Raw genomic sequence first — 13622 nt, 5'->3', positions numbered from 1 at the left:
AGCCACTGTGTCCGACCAATAGCTCTGTCTGTTAAAAATATCTTTGTCATGTTAAATAAAATGTTCTGGTTTAGTTATCATACATTCACCCTAACCTCATACCTTGTCCACCAGTCCTTGGTCACATTCCAGTCGGAAAATCTTTTAATATTTAAAGATACCTATAATGCTACACCACCCTCACCCCAGCAAACATTCTTTGTTATCTCTCTGACACGACTCCAACTCTTTTAGCAATCTAGTATCAACATATATGCACATGCTTTAAGACACCTAGAACTTAAAACAGTATTCCAGAGGTGATCTGACCAATGCAAACAGTCTGGTACTGTTTGGATCATTATTCTATTGTTTTGTTAATAAGCCTATGATCACAGAGATTCTCTGAGCACCCACACCAAAATGTTGCCTCTCTTGAAGCTTACTATAAAAGCCAAAGCCTCAGAATGTTTTATCTATATGCTAAACCAAATGTATACCTTCTCTCACATGTTTTTACTTTGCTTTCTTTCACTTAAGGACCAGTGCTTACATTTATCTTTATTAAATTTCATATTGCTCACATCAACTTAATAATATCAACTTTCAATATCATCCTAGATCCTGATTCTGCCATTCAAAGTAAGTACCAATGAAAATTCATAGAATAAATTAGGCAAAACTGTCAGTAATAAAAATGATCTACACTTTTGTACCAGTAAGTTAAATAAAAATTATGTGATTATAGAAAAAGTCATTTGGACCCTTCCATTTTTCATTCAAGGAAACAGTTAACTGAACTAATCAGAGCCAAAGTCAATACTAGACATCTTCTGCTAACAGGATATTAACCCAGTGTCAGGGCATATGGCCTTGGAGTCAAACATTTTTTCATATACTGGCATCTCCTTTTACTTGTTTAGTGACCTTGAAAAGTTTGACCTCTAATCTGCATTTTCTTTGTCTATAAAATGACAATATATCTCTCATAGATTATATTAAGAATTAAGTAAGATAATGTGTTTGTTTAGTACAATGCTAGAACATAGTAAGTGCTCAATAAAGGGTAGCTACTAGATTATTATTATATAAATATCCCTTGAGTAAAATCATTCAACTCTTTTCAAATATATTTGTTTTATATCTAGTTCATATTTTCCAATCTCATTCATTAGAATCTCACAAGAAAACTTGTCAAATGCCTTCTTAATGCCGCTAAACATTTGTCATATATCTGTTATATATTCTTGATCTTTTAATCAGGTAAGCCCATAAAAGATGAACAAAGAGTTTAGCTTAATATGCTTCTTCCAAATGTCTTGGGGAATCCATGTGATAGCTTGGTAATTATGCTTTAAATACGTATAGTCTTTTAAATGCCCACTGGGATGAATATCAAGTTTACGTTTGAAATAAATATCCTTACAAAAGTGTACATTAGTTCAAGTTGTTTTCTAAGTATTTATTCCCATATGTAGTTCTTTAACAAAAAATCTTCTTAAAACTTATTTTAATGATATGAAACAGAAAGGGGACATTCAGCATTTTATAATCATCTATTATACAACTTCTCATAAAATTATTTTCAGAATCTCCCACAAAATCATTTTTCAACCAGATTTCTTCTTCTACATACCAAAGTAGGTATTCAACATGGGCAAACATGCTGACTAGAAGAATTAATTCATGGACTGATTTCAGTGAGACTGAGTATTGTGTACAATCTCCACAACTTTCTCAGTATCTTAATTCATGGATTGACCTCAGTGCAATGAGTTAATCCCCAATGGAGTAAGTCTTAAGATGAAATTTATGTAAACTTAAAAATATATTGTATATACTCATCATCTGCCAACAAACCTCAAAATATCTAAGCAAATTTTAGTTTTATGCACTGAGGAGTGTACTGCCAGATCTGGGTTTAGCCATCATCTTTCAATGGATTTTCACTTTGAAGACTCAAATTTCTCATAAACTAAATGAAATAAAATGTTTAGATAAAATAGAATTGAAATAAAAATTCATAATGACAACCTTAATAACTATCATATAATTACTACCATTTCTTCCAGCTCTAAATTTTTGTCTTTGATTTTGTGAATTTCATGGGCAAAATGACTCAGAAATAATAAAGCACAAGTTAGAAGATATCTTTCACCTTGTCCAAGATTGATATATCAGTGTTAGTGCATCCTTTTCTGCATACTTATCAAAACATACAAATGTATAAAGAGAGATTAGCAGAAAAAAAGGGAGAAAATTAATTTCTTAATTGCAAAGCATTCCTCCATTAACCTCCATTGCTCTTCTCTAGTGATTTTTTTTTTTTTTTTTACATTTCAAGAAGTAAAGTTCAATACTATCTTCCCACCCTGACCTTGTCTACCTCCCACTCCTTCTTTGTGGCCACTATTTCCTCCTCAAATTGCAGAAAAATCAGGAAAACAGTATAGTATGACTGAATAAAGATGGAGATCAAAGTAAAGCCCAATGAATTGTCATGACTATGATTTATTCAACCAGGAAAAATGGGGGTGAGGACAGTAATGTTGCAGAACCTTCCATTCTGGTTGTTACTAACTGAATACTCTGTGGAAGATAATGACCTCTCACTCTACGAGAAAGAAAAGCTAATGCATTCAATTTGTTTGACATACACCAAACTTTAACCGAGCCATTTATGAAAACCTGCAAAGCAAGGAAAGGCCATGAATACTGCGGTAGCTTACAGCGTTCTTTGCTTTTCAGAACACTTCTAAATGTTTTTGAATTGGAAGGTAAATGAGAACACAAGCCCTCTCCCTCATGTATGATTCACATGATATCAACATTTTAGAGTCAGGCTGGCATGAGTCAATTGCACAGTCATTCTGGAAGTTCCTACAATCCAATCTTCTGAAAAAATATTAGAAACAAAAAGCAAGAATGAAACACAGAAAGAACAACCAATAACAAGATTTTCTTGAAACATTAAAGGTTATTCAGCTGCTGTTTGGTCGATACCCTAGCCAAGGTCAAGTCAGTACATAATAATTATCAAATATGTATACTTGCCTACAGTTCATCTGCCAACGTGCTTGATGTTTTTCTCAATGCAAAAATTAAATATGGCACATTGTAAAATGTAAGAAACAAGTAAAAGCAGTGAAAGTGATCTGTTGATAGCATAAATAATTGAGAAAATTATAAAATAAATGTGGCAGATATATCAAAATTTTATTTTGGTATATTTGCAATCCTTGCTGTTCACATTTTTATGGAGCATCTACTCTATATTATGCACTATGTTACGAACTATGAATGTATGGTAAAATAGGAGCCCCATCCTCAAAAGCTTACAATCTAACCAAAGAGCTTCATGTCTCCTATCAAATGTCACTGGTGGAATTGGCATTTGCACCTTGCTATAAATTAGAAAAAGACTATTGATTTAGAGGAGGCCATTGTGGTGACAAGAAGCAGTCTCACTTATAGTAAGTAGAATAAGAAATATTATAAAGAGTTAGTGTAATCTCTGAGAACTTAGGAGCACAAACACAACCTAGGCAGGTAAAGAGTTAGAACTGAGAAGTTTTCAAGAGCAAGGACTGTTTAGAATTGAAACTTTAGCTTTTCCCTCTTTTTCTTTGTTATCCCGTTTCTTTCTGAAGACCAGTTCTTTCTGCTTAACCCTAAGTAAATATTATCCCAAAGTGGGTACCTAAGTGGCAGCCTCAGCCTTAGCCCACTAAGTATGTATGTGTTTTTCTATATCTAGTACTCTCAGTAGACTTGAATTGCTTTGTTTCAATTCCAGAATTAGGATGCAAACATACAATTCGCTCAGATGAGCGTATACTTTCCTATAATCCAGTCATCAGTAGTCAAGGATGGAGTCACATATTACAGGTGTGGCTACAGCAACTCACCCCTATGTAGACAGCAGTTCTCCTGTAAGGAATAAGAACTGGGTAGGAGCCAAAAGTTGTAGAAATTACACACAATATGCAATATGAGAAGTTGTGGAGATTGCATATTGTGGGCAATCTCTACAACTTTTGGCAAATATCTTTGTTCATAAATAACTCTGATGTATATGGCACTAATATACAAAGTTTGCAGGCTACAAATAAAAGAGAAAAATCAAAACTGAATTGTTTAAAGCATAGTATATTTAAATTCCTCATTATGTAAATTTCCACGCTGCTGCTCAAACTTGAAGTCATTCAAATATAAAAATCTCATATATTTTAAGCTGTTTATGGTAATGACTTCATTTTAAACTTCAATTACATTTAAAAATAAGATTAACAACTAAGGAAGTTGAGTATGCAATTGTTTGTATGTTCTGTGACAGAGATTTTTCTATTCTTGATCATCTTGTTGAAATATGCTACCATTTTGTATCACTATAACCACTACTTTAAACATATCTGAATAAAGTGCCTGTCACAGATTTCCAAAACATTGTAATGATTTATGCTTGTGCAATGTATTTACATATGTTTCCCTCACTGGTCTATAACCTTCTTGAAAATAGTGCCTAGAAGAGTGCCAGCATACAGTAAGGACTCAATAATTACTTTTTGAACGGCTAGCTGAATACACAAGATTTATAATTTAGAATTGTATGCATTTGCATTTCTAATAGTTTTAATCCAAAGTAAATTTTCCATTATTTACTGAACAACTGAAAGAGTGGTACAGCTCCCAAGCTTTCACAAATTGATGAACATATAACCAAACTGTTTTCTGTAAGTTTTAATTTAAACACAGTAAAAAAATCGTGCTGGCCTATATAGGTTTGTTTACCTTTTTTGAATTATGGAGTATTCCTTATTTTAGGGCAGAAAGTATCCAGCACCCTCAATCATCTATGATTGCTATAATCCTAAAAGTCAGTGAGAAAAACAACATTTTTGCCAAGTACTGATGACATATAATATGAATAAAGTACATAAGTTAATATACTTTGTTTCATTAGAGGTGAAGGGAGATATTCTTTCCTTGTTTTATTTATTATACCTAAGTATTATGTTTCCAGCTATCTACCTTTTCAGATATTTGAACTGTATTTGAACTCATTCTGGGTTACTAGCAGGTACTGGGAAAGTATGAACAACAGCAGATAAAAGAAGAGGACTTAAGAATTCATATTTAAAAGTTGATTTCAAAAATTTTAATTTGATTTTTTAGAGTTTTAATTATATTTTATATTTTAAAATAACTGCTAACAAACAAAAATAGCTTTACTATAATATTTTATTCTCCAACATATTATAGCAATTATACACTAACAGGGATAAAAATAAATTGCTTGAGAAATTAGTTTGGTGCATAGGTAAGTGAAAGACTGTAAATTGATTGAATTAATAAGAAGCAAGTAACAGCTTTGAAATTACAGTAACTTTCTCTATGGAGACAGACACTTTCTTCATTGAACTAATCCATTCAAATTTAGAAATTAGAAATGGAAAGTAGGAAGGGGAACATCAAGTTAAAGTCATCATGTAATATTTCAATGTTTTCATAGAGTCACTGACATACATTTTGTATTTTAAATATTATTTACAATTTTGGTTATGTAGAAATGAAAAAAGCAAATAACATAAATAACTGGAATGGAAATTTATTTTGTTCCCACTCTTTTTATAAGAAAGACACAAACTGAATTAAGCTGACATCAGAATCACGTTAAGAAAAGAACCCATAGGGGCAATAAACAAAGTGCATAGAGACCATTCCTTCTGTCAGCACAAGAGCACTGTAAAATGACATGTACTGCTCAAAGGGCACTGGAACAAAAATACAATGAAATATAGGGCATTTAGGCAACAGATATCATGATGAATGGAACAGTATCTCATATCTCAATACTAATGTTGAATGTAAAAGGCTTAAATGCTCCACTTAAAAGATACAGACTAGCAGAACAGATAAAAATCCATTATCCAAGTGTCTGCTGTCCTCAAGAGATTCATCTAATATATGAGGACTCTCTTAAGGTAAAGGGGTGGAAAAAGAAATTATTCCATGCAAATGTACACCAGAAGCAAGCAGGAATAGCTATTCTTACATCAGGCAAAACAAACTTTAAAGCACTAGCAGTTAAAAAAGACAAAGAGGAACATTATATAATTATAAAAGACCTTGTCTAACAGGAAAATATCACAATTCTAGATACATATGCACCTAACACTGGAGCCCCCAAATTTATAAAACAATTACTACTAGACCTAAGAAATGAAACAGACAGCAACACAATAATAGTGGGGGACTTCAATGCTCCACTGACAGCACTAGGCAGGTCATCAAGACAGAAAGTAAACAAAGAAACAATGGATTTAAACTATACCCTAGAACAAATTGACTTAACAGATATTTACAGAACATTCTACCCAACAAATGCAGAATATACATTCTACTCATCAGCACATGGAACTTTCTCTAAGATATTATAGGCCACAAAATAAGTCTCATAAATTTTAGAACATTGAAAGTATATCAATTACTCTTTCAGACCACAGTGTAATAAAATTGGAAATTAACTTCAAAAGGTATCTTTGAAACCATGCAAATATTTGGAAATTAAAAATATGCTCCTGAATAATCATTGGATCAACAATAAAATCAAGACACAGATTAAAAAATTATTTGAACTAAATGACAATAGTGTTACAACCTATCAAAACCTCTACAATACAGCAAAGGCAGTGCTAAGAGAAAAGTTCATAGACTTAAATGCCTACATCAATAAGTCTGAAAAAGCACAAATAGACAATTTTTAAGGTCATACCTCAAGGAACTAGAGAAACAAGAACAAACCAAACCCAAATCCAGCAGAAAAAAAGAAATAACCAAGATTAGATCAGAATTAAATAAAACTGAAACAAACAATAATACAAAAGATAAATTAAACAAAAAGTTAGTTCTTTGAAAAGATAAAATTGATAGACCATTAGAAAGATTAACCAAGAATGAGGGAAGATCCAAATAAGCTCAATTAAAAACAAAATGGGAGATGTTATTATACAACCAACACCACAGAAATGCAAAAGATCATTCAAGGCTACTATCAACACCTTTATGTGCATAAAAACTTGGAAACCTGGAGGAGATGGATATTCCTGGAAATAAATATACAACCTCCTAGCTTAAATCAGGAAGAATTAGAAACCTTAAACAGACCAATAACAAGCAGTGCAATTGAAACAGTAACTTAAAAATTACCAACAATAAAATATCCAGGACCAGATGGATTCACAGTTGAATTCTATGAAACATTCAAGGAAGAATTGACACTATTGTAGAAGATACAGAAAGAGGGTATTCTCCCTAAATCATTACATGAAGTCAGTATAACTCTAATATCAAAACCGGGAAAGGACATAACAAAAAGAAAAGAAAGAAAGAAAACTACAGACCAATATCCTTGATGAACACAGATACAAAAGTCCTTAACAAAATACTAGCTAACTGAATCCAAAAGCATATCAAAAAAGATAATCCACCATGATCAAGTGAGTTTCATACCAGGGATGCAGGGATGGTTTAACATACACAAGTCAATAAATGTGATACACTACATAAACAGAATTAAAAACAAAAATCACATGGTCATCTCAATAGATGCAGAAAAAAACCCAACATCCTTTTATGATTAAAACTCTCAGCAAAACTGATATACCTCAATGGACATACCTTTTATTACATTAAGTGGACATACCTCAATGTAATAAAAGCCATCTATGATAAACCCACAGCCAACATAACACTGAAAGGGGAAAAGGTAAAAGCATTCCCTCTGAGAATTGGAACAAGACAAGGATACCCACTCTTCCTATATCAATTCAACATAGTACTGGAAGTTCTTGCCAGAAAAATCACACAAGAGAAAGAAATAAAGGGCATCCAAATCAGTAAAGAGGGTGTCAAACTGTCACTGTTTGCCTATGATATGTTTGTATTCCTAGAAAACCCTAAAGACACCTCCAAAAAGCTCATAGAACTGATAAATGACTTCAGCAAAGTTTCAGGATGCAAGATTAATGTACACACATCAGTAGCTCTGCTATACACCAACAGCAACCAAGCTGATAATCAAACCAAGAATAATTCAACCCCTTTTACAATAGCTGCAAAAAATAAAATAAAATACTTAGGAATATACCTAACTAAGGAGGTGAAAGACAGCTACAAGGAAAACTACAAAACACTGCTGAAAGAAATCATAGATGACATGAACAAACAGAAACACATTCCATGCTCATGGATGGGTAGAATCAGTATTGTGAAAATGACCATACCCCCAAAAGGAATCTACAAATTCAATGCAATTAATATCCAAATACCACAATTCTTCACAGAACTAGAAAAAAGCACTTGTAAAATATATATGAAACCAAGAAAAAGCCTGCATAGTCAAAGTAAGACTAAGCAAAAAGAACAAGTCTGGAGGCATCACATCAACTGGCTTCAAACTATACTATAAGACCATAGTCACCAAAATAGCATGGTGCTAATATAAAAATAGGCACATAGACCAATGGAACATAATAGAGAACCCAGAAATAAAGCCAAATAGGTACAGTCAGCTGATCTTCAACAAAACAAACAAAAACATAAGGTGATGAAAGGAAACTCTATTTAACAAATGATGCTGGGATAATTGGCAAGCCACATGTAGGAAAATGAACATGGATCCTCATCTCTCACCTTAAACAAAAATCAACTCAAGATGGAACAAGGACTTAAATCTAAGACCTGAAACTATAAAACTTCTAGAAGATAACATTGGAAAAACCCTTCTAGACATTGCTTAGGGAAAGACCTCATGACAAAGAACCCAAAAGCAAATGCAACAAAAACAAAGATAAACAGGTGGGACTTAATTAAACTTAAGAGCTTCTGCACAGAAAAAGGAACAGTCAGCAAACAACCCACAGAGTGGGAGAAAATCTTCACCATCTATGCATCTAACAAAGTACTAATATCTACAAAGAACTCAAACAAATTAGCAAGAATAAACAATCTCATCAAAAAGTTGGCTAAGGACATGAATAGATAATTCTCAAAATAAGATATACAAATGGCCAACAAACATATGAAAAAATGCTCAACATCACTAATGGTCAGGGAAATGCAAATCAAAACCACAATGTGGTACCACCTTACTTCTGCGAGAATGGCCATAATCAAAAAAATAAAAAAATAATAGATGTTGGTGTGGATGCAGGAAAAAGGGAACACTTTTACACTGCTGGTGAGAATATGGACTAGAACTAGTACAACCACTATGGAAAACGGTGTGGAGAGTCCTTAAGATGTAAAAGAAGACCTATCATTTGATTCAGCAATCCCACTGCTGGGTTTCTACCCATAGGAAAAGTAGTCATTATACAGAAAAGATACTTGCACACACATATTTATAGCAGCAAAATTTGCAATTGCAAAAATATGAAACCAGCCCAAATACCCATTAATCAATGAGTGGATAAAGAAATTGTGGTATATATATATACAATGGAATACTACTCAACTGAATTAATGGCATTTGCAGCAACCTGGATGGAACTGGAGACTATTATTCTAAGTGAAATAACTCAGGAATGGAAAACTAAACATCGTATGTTTTCACTCATAAGTGGGAGCTACGCTATCAGGATGTAAAGTGGGAAAGGATGGGAGGGAGGTGAGGGATAAAAGACTACAAATTGGGTTCAGCGTATACTGCTTTTGGGTAACGGGTGCACCAAAATCTCGTGACTCATCACTAAAGAACTTAACTTGTGTAACCAAATACCACCTGTTCCCCAAAAACCTATGAAAATTTTTTTAAAAATTAAGGCCTTAAAGTCAGTACAGTCTGACTTTTCTTTACATATTTTTTTCAGTGTAAAATATGTGTCTAATATCAAAATATGGAAATAACATGAAAAAATTGGAAAAAGAAAAATGTGTTCTTTAATATCACTACTTCTTAATAACTATGGTTAATGCTTTTATGATATCTTTTCAATCTGCTTTTTCTACCTAGTATTTAGAAGAAGAAAAAAATTAACTTGTGGATTTCACATAAAGCCTTCTGTATCCTGCTTTCAGGTGTTATACTTCTTTCACTTAACATTATGACATGTGTTTTTTATGATATTTGTAAGCATTGTTTTTAATGACTATGGTATTCTTCCAGTGCAAAGACAACAAATCCCTTTACTGTTTGATACAGTTTGGCTCTGTGTTCCCATCCAAATCTCATCTTGGCCTGTACTGTCATAATTTTCACATGTTGTGGGAGGGACCCAGTGGAAGATAACTAAATTATGGTGGTGGCTCCACCATACTGCTCTTGGGGAAGTAAGTCTCACGAGATCTGGTGGTTTTATCAGGAGTTTCTGCTTTTGCATCTTCCTCATTCTCTTTTTGCCTGGTGCCATCTATTAAGATAAGACTTGCTCCTTCTTGCCTTGTACCATGATTCTGAGGTTTCTTCAGCCATGTGGAACTGTAAGTACAATTCAACCTCTTTCTTTTGTAAATTGCCCAGTCTCGAGTATGTCTTTATGAGTAGCCTGAAAATGGGCTAATACACCATTCCTCTATATTTTTACTTACAGTTCATTTCCAATTGTTATAAATCATACTGTGATGAACACATTGAGACATAATTTGTTCTCATTATTTCCTAATGATACGTTCCCAAAAGTGGAATTACTGGGCCACAGCTATATTTTAAACAGCATGGTAAGGTTAGCAGACTTAATTAAAACTCCAGATATGTGAGTTCTAATTCCAGCCATTTTTCTGTAAATTACTTTGTAACATTGGTCAAATGAGTTCATTGTTCTGGTCTTGAGTTTCTTCAGTTTCCCCACCTACAATATAAGAAGGCTAAACTAAATTATTCATATTTTAGAGTGCCTACCTTGGTTATCTATGAGTGCATAACAAATTATCCACAAAACCTTGTGGCTAAACTAACAATTATTCTGTTATTTCTCATAATTCTGTGGGTTGACTGTGTCTCAGCTGTATGTTCTGCTGGTCTTGCTTGTAGCTTCTTACTCAATTGCAGTCAGATGGGGGCTCCATATTCAATATCCAAGATGCAATGTCCAAGATGGATACACTCATGTACCTAGCACCTTGTTAGGGATAGCTGGGATCAGCTGGGATCCTAGGAGAGCTGGGCTTCCTTCTCTCTCCCTATAGCCTTGGGGTGTCTACTCTTCGTGTAACCTCTCTATATAGTATCCCCATGTTGTCTCTCCATGTGGTCTCTCCTTCAGGGCAATGGAACTTCTTATGTGGAAGCTCAGTCTCTTCGAAGTGCAAATATATCATCACTTCTACCACCTTCTCTTGAAAAAGCAAGTACCAGGATCAGCCCAGCTTCAGCATGAGAGGGACAGTGCAAAAGCATGGATACTAGGGGCCATCTTTAGCAAATAGCTACCACGTAGTATCTCACTGCAATAGGGTCCTTAGAACTCTAGGATTTTAATTATTCGAAAATTTGCAATCCATATGTGGCAAGTGCTATGACAGACTATGTATCACATTAGTGATTCTGTAGTGAATCTCTGTTATCAGGGATGTTTATTTTACCAGAACATTCAATTTCTCAACTCTTCCTGGAAAGAAATGAAAGTATTCACAGAAAGAATACTGGAAGCATTCTTTTCCTTTTGGGAAAAAAAAATAGAGAAGATTTACTCTACTTGTATTAAAATAATTGCACTATCCTCTTTGTGCTGACAATCTCTACATTTACACGTTTAGCTGCACAGAAGATATACATCAATTGAACCTTTCCACATCCTACCCCAAGAAGAGTACCTGGTGGAAGATCCAACAGTAAGTGGAAGTAATTGAGTTTCCTCACATGGAGTTTAGAAAACGGTCATTCTAACTGTATTTTATAGACACTCCACATGATTGGGGAAACCAAAAAGAGATTAACCAGAAATGAGCCTTCAGAGCAATGAAAAATGAATGTTCTGCCCACTCTCACCTAGCAAAAGATTCTGCTCCTTTCAATAGACTAATTTTATTATGCCATAGCTGAGTATATCCACTAAGCCCCATAGAACTGAGACTTCCAGGCCGTGAGAAAACCAAATAACCATTGTTACAGACAAATAACAAAGCCAGACTCAGTAACATTTTATTAATCATCAATGCCAAATTATAAATGCTTGAGAAGAATGTCCTTTTTCTCCCATACTATGGGAAAATGGTAGCTTTTTATTAAGTCTATCTCTTAAAACTTAAACATTTGTTCTTTTTGCTGCCTAGCAGTGAGAACTGAAGCTTCCAGAATGTTTATTTATTTATATGGCATTTGCCTTGACGTTGCCCAAGTAGTAATACATAGTAACAGAGACAGATGAGAGTTCTGTATCATCCTTTCCCTCAGGGCAAACCAGGCACAAATAGACCTCTAACAAAAAAATCCACAGAGCAGAACAATAAGTAACAGGGAATAAATGAGAAAAACAGTTTCCAAGCACAGCCTTTGAAAAATTACAGAACAGAAAAATCTCCTACTCAAAGTGAAGTAAGGCCTCTTCAACTTTCACATTATACAGCAGGTTTTAGTTTCATTATTTGATTCTTTAGCACTAACCAGGTTACTTCTAAATCTAATATCACTTTTCTTGGCTTCAAGAAATAGCAATGACTTCAATGGTGCTTTATTCATAAAATGGTACTCTTTCCTAAGTAGCAGCTGAAATATAGAGGTTTTTGTATAAATTTAGAGGGTACAAATGCCATTTTGATTCATGGGTATGTTACATAGTAATGAAGTCTAGACCTTTAGTGCAACCATCATCCAAAGAGTGTGCATTGTACCCATTAAGTAATTTCTCATCCTTCAACTGCCCCCATACACAATTCCAAGTCTCCAATGTCTATTTTACCACACTCTGTATCCATGTGTACACGACTTAGTTCCCACACATCACTGAGAACATGTGGTATTTGACTTTCTGTTTTTGATTTGAAATATAGAGATTTTTAAACGAAATATAAATATGATTACTCAAGATATGCTTATTTCCTGCAAAGCAACTACTAATTTATTCAACAAATACCCTGTGATTGCCAACTACATGCCAGACACTGTGCTAGATCCTAAGAATACATACATGATAGAACAAGATATTGATTTTGCCCTCAGGAAATGTTAGTCCAGAAGAAGCAACAGACCACTAAGCAGGCTAGAGTCCAGGGAAGTGATATCCATCCAGTCTACAGCTTCAGGGAAGGATATCCAGAACTAATAGGTTCTGAGATAGGAAAGATACAAGGAAATTGGTCAAGGAAAGAGGAGTGAGGTGAGTGAGCAGGATATGGTGGCTGTGGGGGCACTGACCCTCGGGGAGGAAGTTTCAAGCAAAGGAACATGAAGTGTAAAGGTGCTAAGAGCCAAAGATGGCTCTGGGGGACCAATAGGCTTCTGAGATTCAGAAGCTAGCACCCACCAGTGTGTACTTCAAAATATTCCATTCCATTTTATGACCAAGAACAGAAATCACACATTCTTAAGGAGCCCTAAACATTTCACCAATGGATACATGCCCACTGGTGCTTATATCCTTATGTAAGTAAATCATGTTTCACCAGCTTGTCTCCTCACTTGCTGCTAAAGGACCTCTTGCTTT

At 34.2% G+C, this 13622-nt stretch overlaps 1 long non-coding RNA gene across 1 annotated transcript in view; it reads right to left on the bottom strand.

The window, feature by feature from the left end:
* The window catches only part of LOC135271618 (uncharacterized), a 48110-nt gene extending 35441 nt beyond the window's left edge, over positions 1-12669 (bottom strand). The window contains exons 1-2 of the long non-coding RNA XR_010339733.1: positions 12610-12669; positions 11794-11882 (exon numbers count right to left, since the gene is read on the bottom strand). This is a non-coding gene — a long non-coding RNA (uncharacterized LOC135271618). The remainder of the gene's footprint in view (positions 1-11793; positions 11883-12609) is intronic.
* Between the last annotated feature and the right edge of the window lie 953 nt (positions 12670-13622).

Source organism: Aotus nancymaae, unplaced genomic scaffold (assembly GCF_030222135.1).
Source record: "Aotus nancymaae isolate 86718 unplaced genomic scaffold, 86718_ANA_hifiasm-v0.15.2.pri h1tg000088l, whole genome shotgun sequence".
NCBI classification, from domain to species: Eukaryota; Metazoa; Chordata; class Mammalia; order Primates; family Aotidae; genus Aotus; species Aotus nancymaae.
Note: the sequence above shows the minus strand (reverse complement) of the source record. Positions and strands in the feature narration are given on the sequence as shown.